The 11102-nt window shown below is 57.9% G+C and overlaps 19 non-coding genes across 19 annotated transcripts; all 19 read right to left on the reverse strand.

The window, feature by feature from the left end:
* Positions 1 to 421: 421 nt before the first annotated feature.
* Positions 422 to 540, reverse strand: LOC147848468 (5S ribosomal RNA). Its single transcript, XR_015531957.1, has one exon. It is a non-coding gene; the product is annotated as a 5S ribosomal RNA (ribosomal RNA).
* Positions 541 to 996: 456 nt separating this feature from the next.
* On the reverse strand, positions 997 to 1115 carry LOC147848469 (5S ribosomal RNA). The gene has a single exon (XR_015531958.1). It is a non-coding gene; the product is annotated as a 5S ribosomal RNA (ribosomal RNA).
* Positions 1116 to 1571: 456 nt separating this feature from the next.
* LOC147848470 (5S ribosomal RNA) lies at positions 1572 to 1690 on the reverse strand. The gene has a single exon (XR_015531960.1). It is a non-coding gene; the product is annotated as a 5S ribosomal RNA (ribosomal RNA).
* Positions 1691 to 2146: 456 nt separating this feature from the next.
* Positions 2147 to 2265, reverse strand: LOC147848471 (5S ribosomal RNA). Its single transcript, XR_015531961.1, has one exon. It is a non-coding gene; the product is annotated as a 5S ribosomal RNA (ribosomal RNA).
* A 456-nt stretch (positions 2266 to 2721) lies between these two features.
* On the reverse strand, positions 2722 to 2840 carry LOC147848472 (5S ribosomal RNA). The gene has a single exon (XR_015531962.1). It is a non-coding gene; the product is annotated as a 5S ribosomal RNA (ribosomal RNA).
* Positions 2841 to 3296: 456 nt separating this feature from the next.
* On the reverse strand, positions 3297 to 3415 carry LOC147848473 (5S ribosomal RNA). The gene has a single exon (XR_015531963.1). It is a non-coding gene; the product is annotated as a 5S ribosomal RNA (ribosomal RNA).
* A 456-nt stretch (positions 3416 to 3871) lies between these two features.
* LOC147848474 (5S ribosomal RNA) lies at positions 3872 to 3990 on the reverse strand. Its single transcript, XR_015531964.1, has one exon. It is a non-coding gene; the product is annotated as a 5S ribosomal RNA (ribosomal RNA).
* Positions 3991 to 4446: 456 nt separating this feature from the next.
* On the reverse strand, positions 4447 to 4565 carry LOC147848475 (5S ribosomal RNA). Its single transcript, XR_015531972.1, has one exon. It is a non-coding gene; the product is annotated as a 5S ribosomal RNA (ribosomal RNA).
* Positions 4566 to 5021: 456 nt separating this feature from the next.
* On the reverse strand, positions 5022 to 5140 carry LOC147848476 (5S ribosomal RNA). Its single transcript, XR_015531923.1, has one exon. It is a non-coding gene; the product is annotated as a 5S ribosomal RNA (ribosomal RNA).
* Positions 5141 to 5596: 456 nt separating this feature from the next.
* Positions 5597 to 5715, reverse strand: LOC147848477 (5S ribosomal RNA). Its single transcript, XR_015531965.1, has one exon. It is a non-coding gene; the product is annotated as a 5S ribosomal RNA (ribosomal RNA).
* Positions 5716 to 6171: 456 nt separating this feature from the next.
* Positions 6172 to 6290, reverse strand: LOC147848478 (5S ribosomal RNA). The gene has a single exon (XR_015531924.1). It is a non-coding gene; the product is annotated as a 5S ribosomal RNA (ribosomal RNA).
* Positions 6291 to 6746: 456 nt separating this feature from the next.
* Positions 6747 to 6865, reverse strand: LOC147848479 (5S ribosomal RNA). The gene has a single exon (XR_015531925.1). It is a non-coding gene; the product is annotated as a 5S ribosomal RNA (ribosomal RNA).
* Positions 6866 to 7321: 456 nt separating this feature from the next.
* LOC147848480 (5S ribosomal RNA) lies at positions 7322 to 7440 on the reverse strand. Its single transcript, XR_015531966.1, has one exon. It is a non-coding gene; the product is annotated as a 5S ribosomal RNA (ribosomal RNA).
* Positions 7441 to 7896: 456 nt separating this feature from the next.
* Positions 7897 to 8015, reverse strand: LOC147848481 (5S ribosomal RNA). The gene has a single exon (XR_015531967.1). It is a non-coding gene; the product is annotated as a 5S ribosomal RNA (ribosomal RNA).
* Positions 8016 to 8471: 456 nt separating this feature from the next.
* LOC147848482 (5S ribosomal RNA) lies at positions 8472 to 8590 on the reverse strand. Its single transcript, XR_015531968.1, has one exon. It is a non-coding gene; the product is annotated as a 5S ribosomal RNA (ribosomal RNA).
* A 456-nt stretch (positions 8591 to 9046) lies between these two features.
* On the reverse strand, positions 9047 to 9165 carry LOC147848483 (5S ribosomal RNA). The gene has a single exon (XR_015531969.1). It is a non-coding gene; the product is annotated as a 5S ribosomal RNA (ribosomal RNA).
* Positions 9166 to 9621: 456 nt separating this feature from the next.
* LOC147848484 (5S ribosomal RNA) lies at positions 9622 to 9740 on the reverse strand. The gene has a single exon (XR_015531973.1). It is a non-coding gene; the product is annotated as a 5S ribosomal RNA (ribosomal RNA).
* A 456-nt stretch (positions 9741 to 10196) lies between these two features.
* Positions 10197 to 10315, reverse strand: LOC147848485 (5S ribosomal RNA). The gene has a single exon (XR_015531971.1). It is a non-coding gene; the product is annotated as a 5S ribosomal RNA (ribosomal RNA).
* A 456-nt stretch (positions 10316 to 10771) lies between these two features.
* LOC147848486 (5S ribosomal RNA) lies at positions 10772 to 10890 on the reverse strand. Its single transcript, XR_015531926.1, has one exon. It is a non-coding gene; the product is annotated as a 5S ribosomal RNA (ribosomal RNA).
* Between the last annotated feature and the right edge of the window lie 212 nt (positions 10891 to 11102).

Raw genomic sequence — 11102 nt, forward strand, 5'->3', positions numbered from 1 at the left:
ACGAACCTACACAAAAATGCCCTACGAGGACAACTAATATCGAGGGACCCACCACGTCACCGTCCCAACCGCACGCGCGACGGGCGCCGGCGAAGGCTAAGGCTAAGGCTAAGGCTTTGGATCCTAGAGAAGGACTATATATATATCCCCTGCCCGGATTCGAACCTCGCCACTCATGCCCACCCCATAAAGCCTCTTACGCCCTCTCCTTGATCCGGACGACACTCTTTAACCCACACCGAATGACAATGCCCCTCGACGCTTCACCCTTCCTATGCTCTCGTCCGCCTCTACGAAAGCCAAGAGGCCCACGCGCACGGGAACGGCTCGGGCGGGAAAAGAACGCAACCCATGCCCGGGACTTCCCGGGAGGTCACCCATCCCAGTACTGTGCACGAAAAGAAGACGACTCGAAGCAAAAAGGGTGCAGCACCAGGACTTCCCGGGAGGTCACCCATCCCAGTACTGTTCTGGCCCAAGCGCGCTTAACTGCGGAGTTCTGATGGGATCCGGTGTATTAGCGCTGGTATGACCGCACCACGACAGTGCCCTGCGTTCCGAGGTACTAATGCTACACGAACCTACACAAAAATGCCCTACGAGGACAACTAATATCGAGGGACCCACCACGTCACCGTCCCAACCGCACGCGCGACGGGCGCCGGCGAAGGCTAAGGCTAAGGCTAAGGCTTTGGATCCTAGAGAAGGACTATATATATATCCCCTGCCCGGATTCGAACCTCGCCACTCATGCCCACCCCATAAAGCCTCTTACGCCCTCTCCTTGATCCGGACGACACTCTTTAACCCACACCGAATGACAATGCCCCTCGACGCTTCACCCTTCCTATGCTCTCGTCCGCCTCTACGAAAGCCAAGAGGCCCACGCGCACGGGAACGGCTCGGGCGGGAAAAGAACGCAACCCATGCCCGGGACTTCCCGGGAGGTCACCCATCCCAGTACTGTGCACGAAAAGAAGACGACTCGAAGCAAAAAGGGTGCAGCACCAGGACTTCCCGGGAGGTCACCCATCCCAGTACTGTTCTGGCCCAAGCGCGCTTAACTGCGGAGTTCTGATGGGATCCGGTGTATTAGCGCTGGTATGACCGCACCACGACAGTGCCCTGCGTTCCGAGGTACTAATGCTACACGAACCTACACAAAAATGCCCTACGAGGACAACTAATATCGAGGGACCCACCACGTCACCGTCCCAACCGCACGCGCGACGGGCGCCGGCGAAGGCTAAGGCTAAGGCTAAGGCTTTGGATCCTAGAGAAGGACTATATATATATCCCCTGCCCGGATTCGAACCTCGCCACTCATGCCCACCCCATAAAGCCTCTTACGCCCTCTCCTTGATCCGGACGACACTCTTTAACCCACACCGAATGACAATGCCCCTCGACGCTTCACCCTTCCTATGCTCTCGTCCGCCTCTACGAAAGCCAAGAGGCCCACGCGCACGGGAACGGCTCGGGCGGGAAAAGAACGCAACCCATGCCCGGGACTTCCCGGGAGGTCACCCATCCCAGTACTGTGCACGAAAAGAAGACGACTCGAAGCAAAAAGGGTGCAGCACCAGGACTTCCCGGGAGGTCACCCATCCCAGTACTGTTCTGGCCCAAGCGCGCTTAACTGCGGAGTTCTGATGGGATCCGGTGTATTAGCGCTGGTATGACCGCACCACGACAGTGCCCTGCGTTCCGAGGTACTAATGCTACACGAACCTACACAAAAATGCCCTACGAGGACAACTAATATCGAGGGACCCACCACGTCACCGTCCCAACCGCACGCGCGACGGGCGCCGGCGAAGGCTAAGGCTAAGGCTAAGGCTTTGGATCCTAGAGAAGGACTATATATATATCCCCTGCCCGGATTCGAACCTCGCCACTCATGCCCACCCCATAAAGCCTCTTACGCCCTCTCCTTGATCCGGACGACACTCTTTAACCCACACCGAATGACAATGCCCCTCGACGCTTCACCCTTCCTATGCTCTCGTCCGCCTCTACGAAAGCCAAGAGGCCCACGCGCACGGGAACGGCTCGGGCGGGAAAAGAACGCAACCCATGCCCGGGACTTCCCGGGAGGTCACCCATCCCAGTACTGTGCACGAAAAGAAGACGACTCGAAGCAAAAAGGGTGCAGCACCAGGACTTCCCGGGAGGTCACCCATCCCAGTACTGTTCTGGCCCAAGCGCGCTTAACTGCGGAGTTCTGATGGGATCCGGTGTATTAGCGCTGGTATGACCGCACCACGACAGTGCCCTGCGTTCCGAGGTACTAATGCTACACGAACCTACACAAAAATGCCCTACGAGGACAACTAATATCGAGGGACCCACCACGTCACCGTCCCAACCGCACGCGCGACGGGCGCCGGCGAAGGCTAAGGCTAAGGCTAAGGCTTTGGATCCTAGAGAAGGACTATATATATATCCCCTGCCCGGATTCGAACCTCGCCACTCATGCCCACCCCATAAAGCCTCTTACGCCCTCTCCTTGATCCGGACGACACTCTTTAACCCACACCGAATGACAATGCCCCTCGACGCTTCACCCTTCCTATGCTCTCGTCCGCCTCTACGAAAGCCAAGAGGCCCACGCGCACGGGAACGGCTCGGGCGGGAAAAGAACGCAACCCATGCCCGGGACTTCCCGGGAGGTCACCCATCCCAGTACTGTGCACGAAAAGAAGACGACTCGAAGCAAAAAGGGTGCAGCACCAGGACTTCCCGGGAGGTCACCCATCCCAGTACTGTTCTGGCCCAAGCGCGCTTAACTGCGGAGTTCTGATGGGATCCGGTGTATTAGCGCTGGTATGACCGCACCACGACAGTGCCCTGCGTTCCGAGGTACTAATGCTACACGAACCTACACAAAAATGCCCTACGAGGACAACTAATATCGAGGGACCCACCACGTCACCGTCCCAACCGCACGCGCGACGGGCGCCGGCGAAGGCTAAGGCTAAGGCTAAGGCTTTGGATCCTAGAGAAGGACTATATATATATCCCCTGCCCGGATTCGAACCTCGCCACTCATGCCCACCCCATAAAGCCTCTTACGCCCTCTCCTTGATCCGGACGACACTCTTTAACCCACACCGAATGACAATGCCCCTCGACGCTTCACCCTTCCTATGCTCTCGTCCGCCTCTACGAAAGCCAAGAGGCCCACGCGCACGGGAACGGCTCGGGCGGGAAAAGAACGCAACCCATGCCCGGGACTTCCCGGGAGGTCACCCATCCCAGTACTGTGCACGAAAAGAAGACGACTCGAAGCAAAAAGGGTGCAGCACCAGGACTTCCCGGGAGGTCACCCATCCCAGTACTGTTCTGGCCCAAGCGCGCTTAACTGCGGAGTTCTGATGGGATCCGGTGTATTAGCGCTGGTATGACCGCACCACGACAGTGCCCTGCGTTCCGAGGTACTAATGCTACACGAACCTACACAAAAATGCCCTACGAGGACAACTAATATCGAGGGACCCACCACGTCACCGTCCCAACCGCACGCGCGACGGGCGCCGGCGAAGGCTAAGGCTAAGGCTAAGGCTTTGGATCCTAGAGAAGGACTATATATATATCCCCTGCCCGGATTCGAACCTCGCCACTCATGCCCACCCCATAAAGCCTCTTACGCCCTCTCCTTGATCCGGACGACACTCTTTAACCCACACCGAATGACAATGCCCCTCGACGCTTCACCCTTCCTATGCTCTCGTCCGCCTCTACGAAAGCCAAGAGGCCCACGCGCACGGGAACGGCTCGGGCGGGAAAAGAACGCAACCCATGCCCGGGACTTCCCGGGAGGTCACCCATCCCAGTACTGTGCACGAAAAGAAGACGACTCGAAGCAAAAAGGGTGCAGCACCAGGACTTCCCGGGAGGTCACCCATCCCAGTACTGTTCTGGCCCAAGCGCGCTTAACTGCGGAGTTCTGATGGGATCCGGTGTATTAGCGCTGGTATGACCGCACCACGACAGTGCCCTGCGTTCCGAGGTACTAATGCTACACGAACCTACACAAAAATGCCCTACGAGGACAACTAATATCGAGGGACCCACCACGTCACCGTCCCAACCGCACGCGCGACGGGCGCCGGCGAAGGCTAAGGCTAAGGCTAAGGCTTTGGATCCTAGAGAAGGACTATATATATATCCCCTGCCCGGATTCGAACCTCGCCACTCATGCCCACCCCATAAAGCCTCTTACGCCCTCTCCTTGATCCGGACGACACTCTTTAACCCACACCGAATGACAATGCCCCTCGACGCTTCACCCTTCCTATGCTCTCGTCCGCCTCTACGAAAGCCAAGAGGCCCACGCGCACGGGAACGGCTCGGGCGGGAAAAGAACGCAACCCATGCCCGGGACTTCCCGGGAGGTCACCCATCCCAGTACTGTGCACGAAAAGAAGACGACTCGAAGCAAAAAGGGTGCAGCACCAGGACTTCCCGGGAGGTCACCCATCCCAGTACTGTTCTGGCCCAAGCGCGCTTAACTGCGGAGTTCTGATGGGATCCGGTGTATTAGCGCTGGTATGACCACACCACGACAGTGCCCTGCGTTCCGAGGTACTAATGCTACACGAACCTACACAAAAATGCCCTACGAGGACAACTAATATCGAGGGACCCACCACGTCACCGTCCCAACCGCACGCGCGACGGGCGCCGGCGAAGGCTAAGGCTAAGGCTAAGGCTTTGGATCCTAGAGAAGGACTACATATATATCCCCTGCCCGGATTCGAACCTCGCCACTCATGCCCACCCCATAAAGCCTCTTACGCCCTCTCCTTGATCCGGACGACACTCTTTAACCCACACCGAATGACAATGCCCCTCGACGCTTCACCCTTCCTATGCTCTCGTCCGCCTCTACGAAAGCCAAGAGGCCCACGCGCACGGGAACGGCTCGGGCGGGAAAAGAACGCAACCCATGCCCGGGACTTCCCGGGAGGTCACCCATCCCAGTACTGTGCACGAAAAGAAGACGACTCGAAGCAAAAAGGGTGCAGCACAGGGACTTCCCGGGAGGTCACCCATCCCAGTACTGTTCTGGCCCAAGCGCGCTTAACTGCGGAGTTCTGATGGGATCCGGTGTATTAGCGCTGGTATGACCGCACCACGACAGTGCCCTGCGTTCCGAGGTACTAATGCTACACGAACCTACACAAAAATGCCCTACGAGGACAACTAATATCGAGGGACCCACCACGTCACCGTCCCAACCGCACGCGCGACGGGCGCCGGCGAAGGCTAAGGCTAAGGCTAAGGCTTTGGATCCTAGAGAAGGACTATATATATATCCCCTGCCCGGATTCGAACCTCGCCACTCATGCCCACCCCATAAAGCCTCTTACGCCCTCTCCTTGATCCGGACGACACTCTTTAACCCACACCGAATGACAATGCCCCTCGACGCTTCACCCTTCCTATGCTCTCGTCCGCCTCTACGAAAGCCAAGAGGCCCACGCGCACGGGAACGGCTCGGGCGGGAAAAGAACGCAACCCATGCCCGGGACTTCCCGGGAGGTCACCCATCCCAGTACTGTGCACGAAAAGAAGACGACTCGAAGCAAAAAGGGTGCAGCACCAGGACTTCCCGGGAGGTCACCCATCCCAGTACTGTTCTGGCCCAAGCGCGCTTAACTGCGGAGTTCTGATGGGATCCGGTGTATTAGCGCTGGTATGACCGCACCACGACAGTGCCCTGCGTTCCGAGGTACTAATGCTACACGAACCTACACAAAAATGCCCTACGAGGACAACTAATATCGAGGGACCCACCACGTCACCGTCCCAACCGCACGCGCGACGGGCGCCGGCGAAGGCTAAGGCTAAGGCTAAGGCTTTGGATCCTAGAGAAGGACTATATATATATCCCCTGCCCGGATTCGAACCTCGCCACTCATGCCCACCCCATAAAGCCTCTTACGCCCTCTCCTTGATCCGGACGACACTCTTTAACCCACACCGAATGACAATGCCCCTCGACGCTTCACCCTTCCTATGCTCTCGTCCGCCTCTACGAAAGCCAAGAGGCCCACGCGCACGGGAACGGCTCGGGCGGGAAAAGAACGCAACCCATGCCCGGGACTTCCCGGGAGGTCACCCATCCCAGTACTGTGCACGAAAAGAAGACGACTCGAAGCAAAAAGGGTGCAGCACAGGGACTTCCCGGGAGGTCACCCATCCCAGTACTGTTCTGGCCCAAGCGCGCTTAACTGCGGAGTTCTGATGGGATCCGGTGTATTAGCGCTGGTATGACCGCACCACGACAGTGCCCTGCGTTCCGAGGTACTAATGCTACACGAACCTACACAAAAATGCCCTACGAGGACAACTAATATCGAGGGACCCACCACGTCACCGTCCCAACCGCACGCGCGACGGGCGCCGGCGAAGGCTAAGGCTAAGGCTAAGGCTTTGGATCCTAGAGAAGGACTATATATATATCCCCTGCCCGGATTCGAACCTCGCCACTCATGCCCACCCCATAAAGCCTCTTACGCCCTCTCCTTGATCCGGACGACACTCTTTAACCCACACCGAATGACAATGCCCCTCGACGCTTCACCCTTCCTATGCTCTCGTCCGCCTCTACGAAAGCCAAGAGGCCCACGCGCACGGGAACGGCTCGGGCGGGAAAAGAACGCAACCCATGCCCGGGACTTCCCGGGAGGTCACCCATCCCAGTACTGTGCACGAAAAGAAGACGACTCGAAGCAAAAAGGGTGCAGCACAGGGACTTCCCGGGAGGTCACCCATCCCAGTACTGTTCTGGCCCAAGCGCGCTTAACTGCGGAGTTCTGATGGGATCCGGTGTATTAGCGCTGGTATGACCGCACCACGACAGTGCCCTGCGTTCCGAGGTACTAATGCTACACGAACCTACACAAAAATGCCCTACGAGGACAACTAATATCGAGGGACCCACCACGTCACCGTCCCAACCGCACGCGCGACGGGCGCCGGCGAAGGCTAAGGCTAAGGCTAAGGCTTTGGATCCTAGAGAAGGACTATATATATATCCCCTGCCCGGATTCGAACCTCGCCACTCATGCCCACCCCATAAAGCCTCTTACGCCCTCTCCTTGATCCGGACGACACTCTTTAACCCACACCGAATGACAATGCCCCTCGACGCTTCACCCTTCCTATGCTCTCGTCCGCCTCTACGAAAGCCAAGAGGCCCACGCGCACGGGAACGGCTCGGGCGGGAAAAGAACGCAACCCATGCCCGGGACTTCCCGGGAGGTCACCCATCCCAGTACTGTGCACGAAAAGAAGACGACTCGAAGCAAAAAGGGTGCAGCACCAGGACTTCCCGGGAGGTCACCCATCCCAGTACTGTTCTGGCCCAAGCGCGCTTAACTGCGGAGTTCTGATGGGATCCGGTGTATTAGCGCTGGTATGACCGCACCACGACAGTGCCCTGCGTTCCGAGGTACTAATGCTACACGAACCTACACAAAAATGCCCTACGAGGACAACTAATATCGAGGGACCCACCACGTCACCGTCCCAACCGCACGCGCGACGGGCGCCGGCGAAGGCTAAGGCTAAGGCTAAGGCTTTGGATCCTAGAGAAGGACTATATATATATCCCCTGCCCGGATTCGAACCTCGCCACTCATGCCCACCCCATAAAGCCTCTTACGCCCTCTCCTTGATCCGGACGACACTCTTTAACCCACACCGAATGACAATGCCCCTCGACGCTTCACCCTTCCTATGCTCTCGTCCGCCTCTACGAAAGCCAAGAGGCCCACGCGCACGGGAACGGCTCGGGCGGGAAAAGAACGCAACCCATGCCCGGGACTTCCCGGGAGGTCACCCATCCCAGTACTGTGCACGAAAAGAAGACGACTCGAAGCAAAAAGGGTGCAGCACCAGGACTTCCCGGGAGGTCACCCATCCCAGTACTGTTCTGGCCCAAGCGCGCTTAACTGCGGAGTTCTGATGGGATCCGGTGTATTAGCGCTGGTATGACCGCACCACGACAGTGCCCTGCGTTCCGAGGTACTAATGCTACACGAACCTACACAAAAATGCCCTACGAGGACAACTAATATCGAGGGACCCACCACGTCACCGTCCCAACCGCACGCGCGACGGGCGCCGGCGAAGGCTAAGGCTAAGGCTAAGGCTTTGGATCCTAGAGAAGGACTATATATATATCCCCTGCCCGGATTCGAACCTCGCCACTCATGCCCACCCCATAAAGCCTCTTACGCCCTCTCCTTGATCCGGACGACACTCTTTAACCCACACCGAATGACAATGCCCCTCGACGCTTCACCCTTCCTATGCTCTCGTCCGCCTCTACGAAAGCCAAGAGGCCCACGCGCACGGGAACGGCTCGGGCGGGAAAAGAACGCAACCCATGCCCGGGACTTCCCGGGAGGTCACCCATCCCAGTACTGTGCACGAAAAGAAGACGACTCGAAGCAAAAAGGGTGCAGCACCAGGACTTCCCGGGAGGTCACCCATCCCAGTACTGTTCTGGCCCAAGCGCGCTTAACTGCGGAGTTCTGATGGGATCCGGTGTATTAGCGCTGGTATGACCGCACCACGACAGTGCCCTGCGTTCCGAGGTACTAATGCTACACGAACCTACACAAAAATGCCCTACGAGGACAACTAATATCGAGGGACCCACCACGTCACCGTCCCAACCGCACGCGCGACGGGCGCCGGCGAAGGCTAAGGCTAAGGCTAAGGCTTTGGATCCTAGAGAAGGACTATATATATATCCCCTGCCCGGATTCGAACCTCGCCACTCATGCCCACCCCATAAAGCCTCTTACGCCCTCTCCTTGATCCGGACGACACTCTTTAACCCACACCGAATGACAATGCCCCTCGACGCTTCACCCTTCCTATGCTCTCGTCCGCCTCTACGAAAGCCAAGAGGCCCACGCGCACGGGAACGGCTCGGGCGGGAAAAGAACGCAACCCATGCCCGGGACTTCCCGGGAGGTCACCCATCCCAGTACTGTGCACGAAAAGAAGACGACTCGAAGCAAAAAGGGTGCAGCACCAGGACTTCCCGGGAGGTCACCCATCCCAGTACTGTTCTGGCCCAAGCGCGCTTAACTGCGGAGTTCTGATGGGATCCGGTGTATTAGCGCTGGTATGACCGCACCACGACAGTGCCCTGCGTTCCGAGGTACTAATGCTACACGAACCTACACAAAAATGCCCTACGAGGACAACTAATATCGAGGGACCCACCACGTCACCGTCCCAACCGCACGCGCGACGGGCGCCGGCGAAGGCTAAGGCTAAGGCTAAGGCTTTGGATCCTAGAGAAGGACTATATATATATCCCCTGCCCGGATTCGAACCTCGCCACTCATGCCCACCCCATAAAGCCTCTTACGCCCTCTCCTTGATCCGGACGACACTCTTTAACCCACACCGAATGACAATGCCCCTCGACGCTTCACCCTTCCTATGCTCTCGTCCGCCTCTACGAAAGCCAAGAGGCCCACGCGCACGGGAACGGCTCGGGCGGGAAAAGAACGCAACCCATGCCCGGGACTTCCCGGGAGGTCACCCATCCCAGTACTGTGCACGAAAAGAAGACGACTCGAAGCAAAAAGGGTGCAGCACCAGGACTTCCCGGGAGGTCACCCATCCCAATACTGTTCTGGCCCAAGCGCGCTTAACTGCGGAGTTCTGATGGGATCCGGTGTATTAGCGCTGGTATGACCGCACCACGACAGTGCCCTGCGTTCCGAGGTACTAATGCTACACGAACCTACACAAAAATGCCCTACGAGGACAACTAATATCGAGGGACCCACCACGTCACCGTCCCAACCGCACGCGCGACGGGCGCCGGCGAAGGCTAAGGCTAAGGCTAAGGCTTTGGATCCTAGAGAAGGACTATATATATATCCCCTGCCCGGATTCGAACCTCGCCACTCATGCCCACCCCATAAAGCCTCTTACGCCCTCTCCTTGATCCGGACGACACTCTTTAACCCACACCGAATGACAATGCCCCTCGACGCTTCACCCTTCCTATGCTCTCGTCCGCCTCTACGAAAGCCAAGAGGCCCACGCGCACGGGAACGGCTCGGGCGGGAAAAGAACGCAACCCATGCCCGGGACTTCCCGGGAGGTCACCCATCCCAGTACTGTGCACGAAAAGAAGACGACTCGAAGCAAAAAGGGTGCAGCACCAGGACTTCCCGGGAGGTCACCCATCCCAGTACTGTTCTGGCCCAAGCGCGCTTAACTGCGGAGTTCTGATGGGATCCGGTGTATTAGCGCTGGTATGACCGCACCACGACAGTGCCCTGCGTTCCGAGGTACTAATGCTACACGAACCTACACAAAAATGCCCTACGAGGACAACTAATATCGAGGGACCCACCACGTCACCGTCCCAACCGCACGCGCGACGGGCGCCGGCGAAGGCTAAGGCTAAGGCTAAGGCTTTGGATCCTAGAGAAGGACTATATATATATCCCCTGCCCGGATTCGAACCTCGCCACTCATGCCCACCCCATAAAGCCTCTTACGCCCTCTCCTTGATCCGGACGACACTCTTTAACCCACACCGAATGACAATGCCCCTCGACGCTTCACCCTTCCTATGCTCTCGTCCGCCTCTACGAAAGCCAAGAGGCCCACGCGCACGGGAACGGCTCGGGCGGGAAAAGAACGCAACCCATGCCCGGGACTTCCCGGGAGGTCACCCATCCCAGTACTGTGCACGAAAAGAAGACGACTCGAAGCAAAAAGGGTGCAGCACAGGGACTTCCCGGGAGGTCACCCATCCCAGTACTGTTCTGGCCCAAGCGCGCTTAACTGCGGAGTTCTGATGGGATCCGGTGTATTAGCGCTGGTATGACCGCACCACGACAGTGCCCTGCGTTCCGAGGTACTAATGCTACACGAACCTACACAAAAATGCCCTACGAGGACAACTAATATCGAGGGACCCACCACGTCACCGTCCCAACCGCACGCGCGACGGGCGCCGGCGAAGGCTAAGGCTAAGGCTAAGGCTTTGGATCCTAGAGAAGGACTATATATATATCCCCTGCCCGGATTCGAACCTCGCCACTCAT

Source organism: Azolla caroliniana, unplaced genomic scaffold, assembly GCF_043228905.1.
Source record: "Azolla caroliniana isolate FFs.n. ecotype wild unplaced genomic scaffold, voAzoCaro1.0.p SCAF_350, whole genome shotgun sequence".
NCBI classification, from domain to species: Eukaryota; Viridiplantae; Streptophyta; class Polypodiopsida; order Salviniales; family Salviniaceae; genus Azolla; species Azolla caroliniana.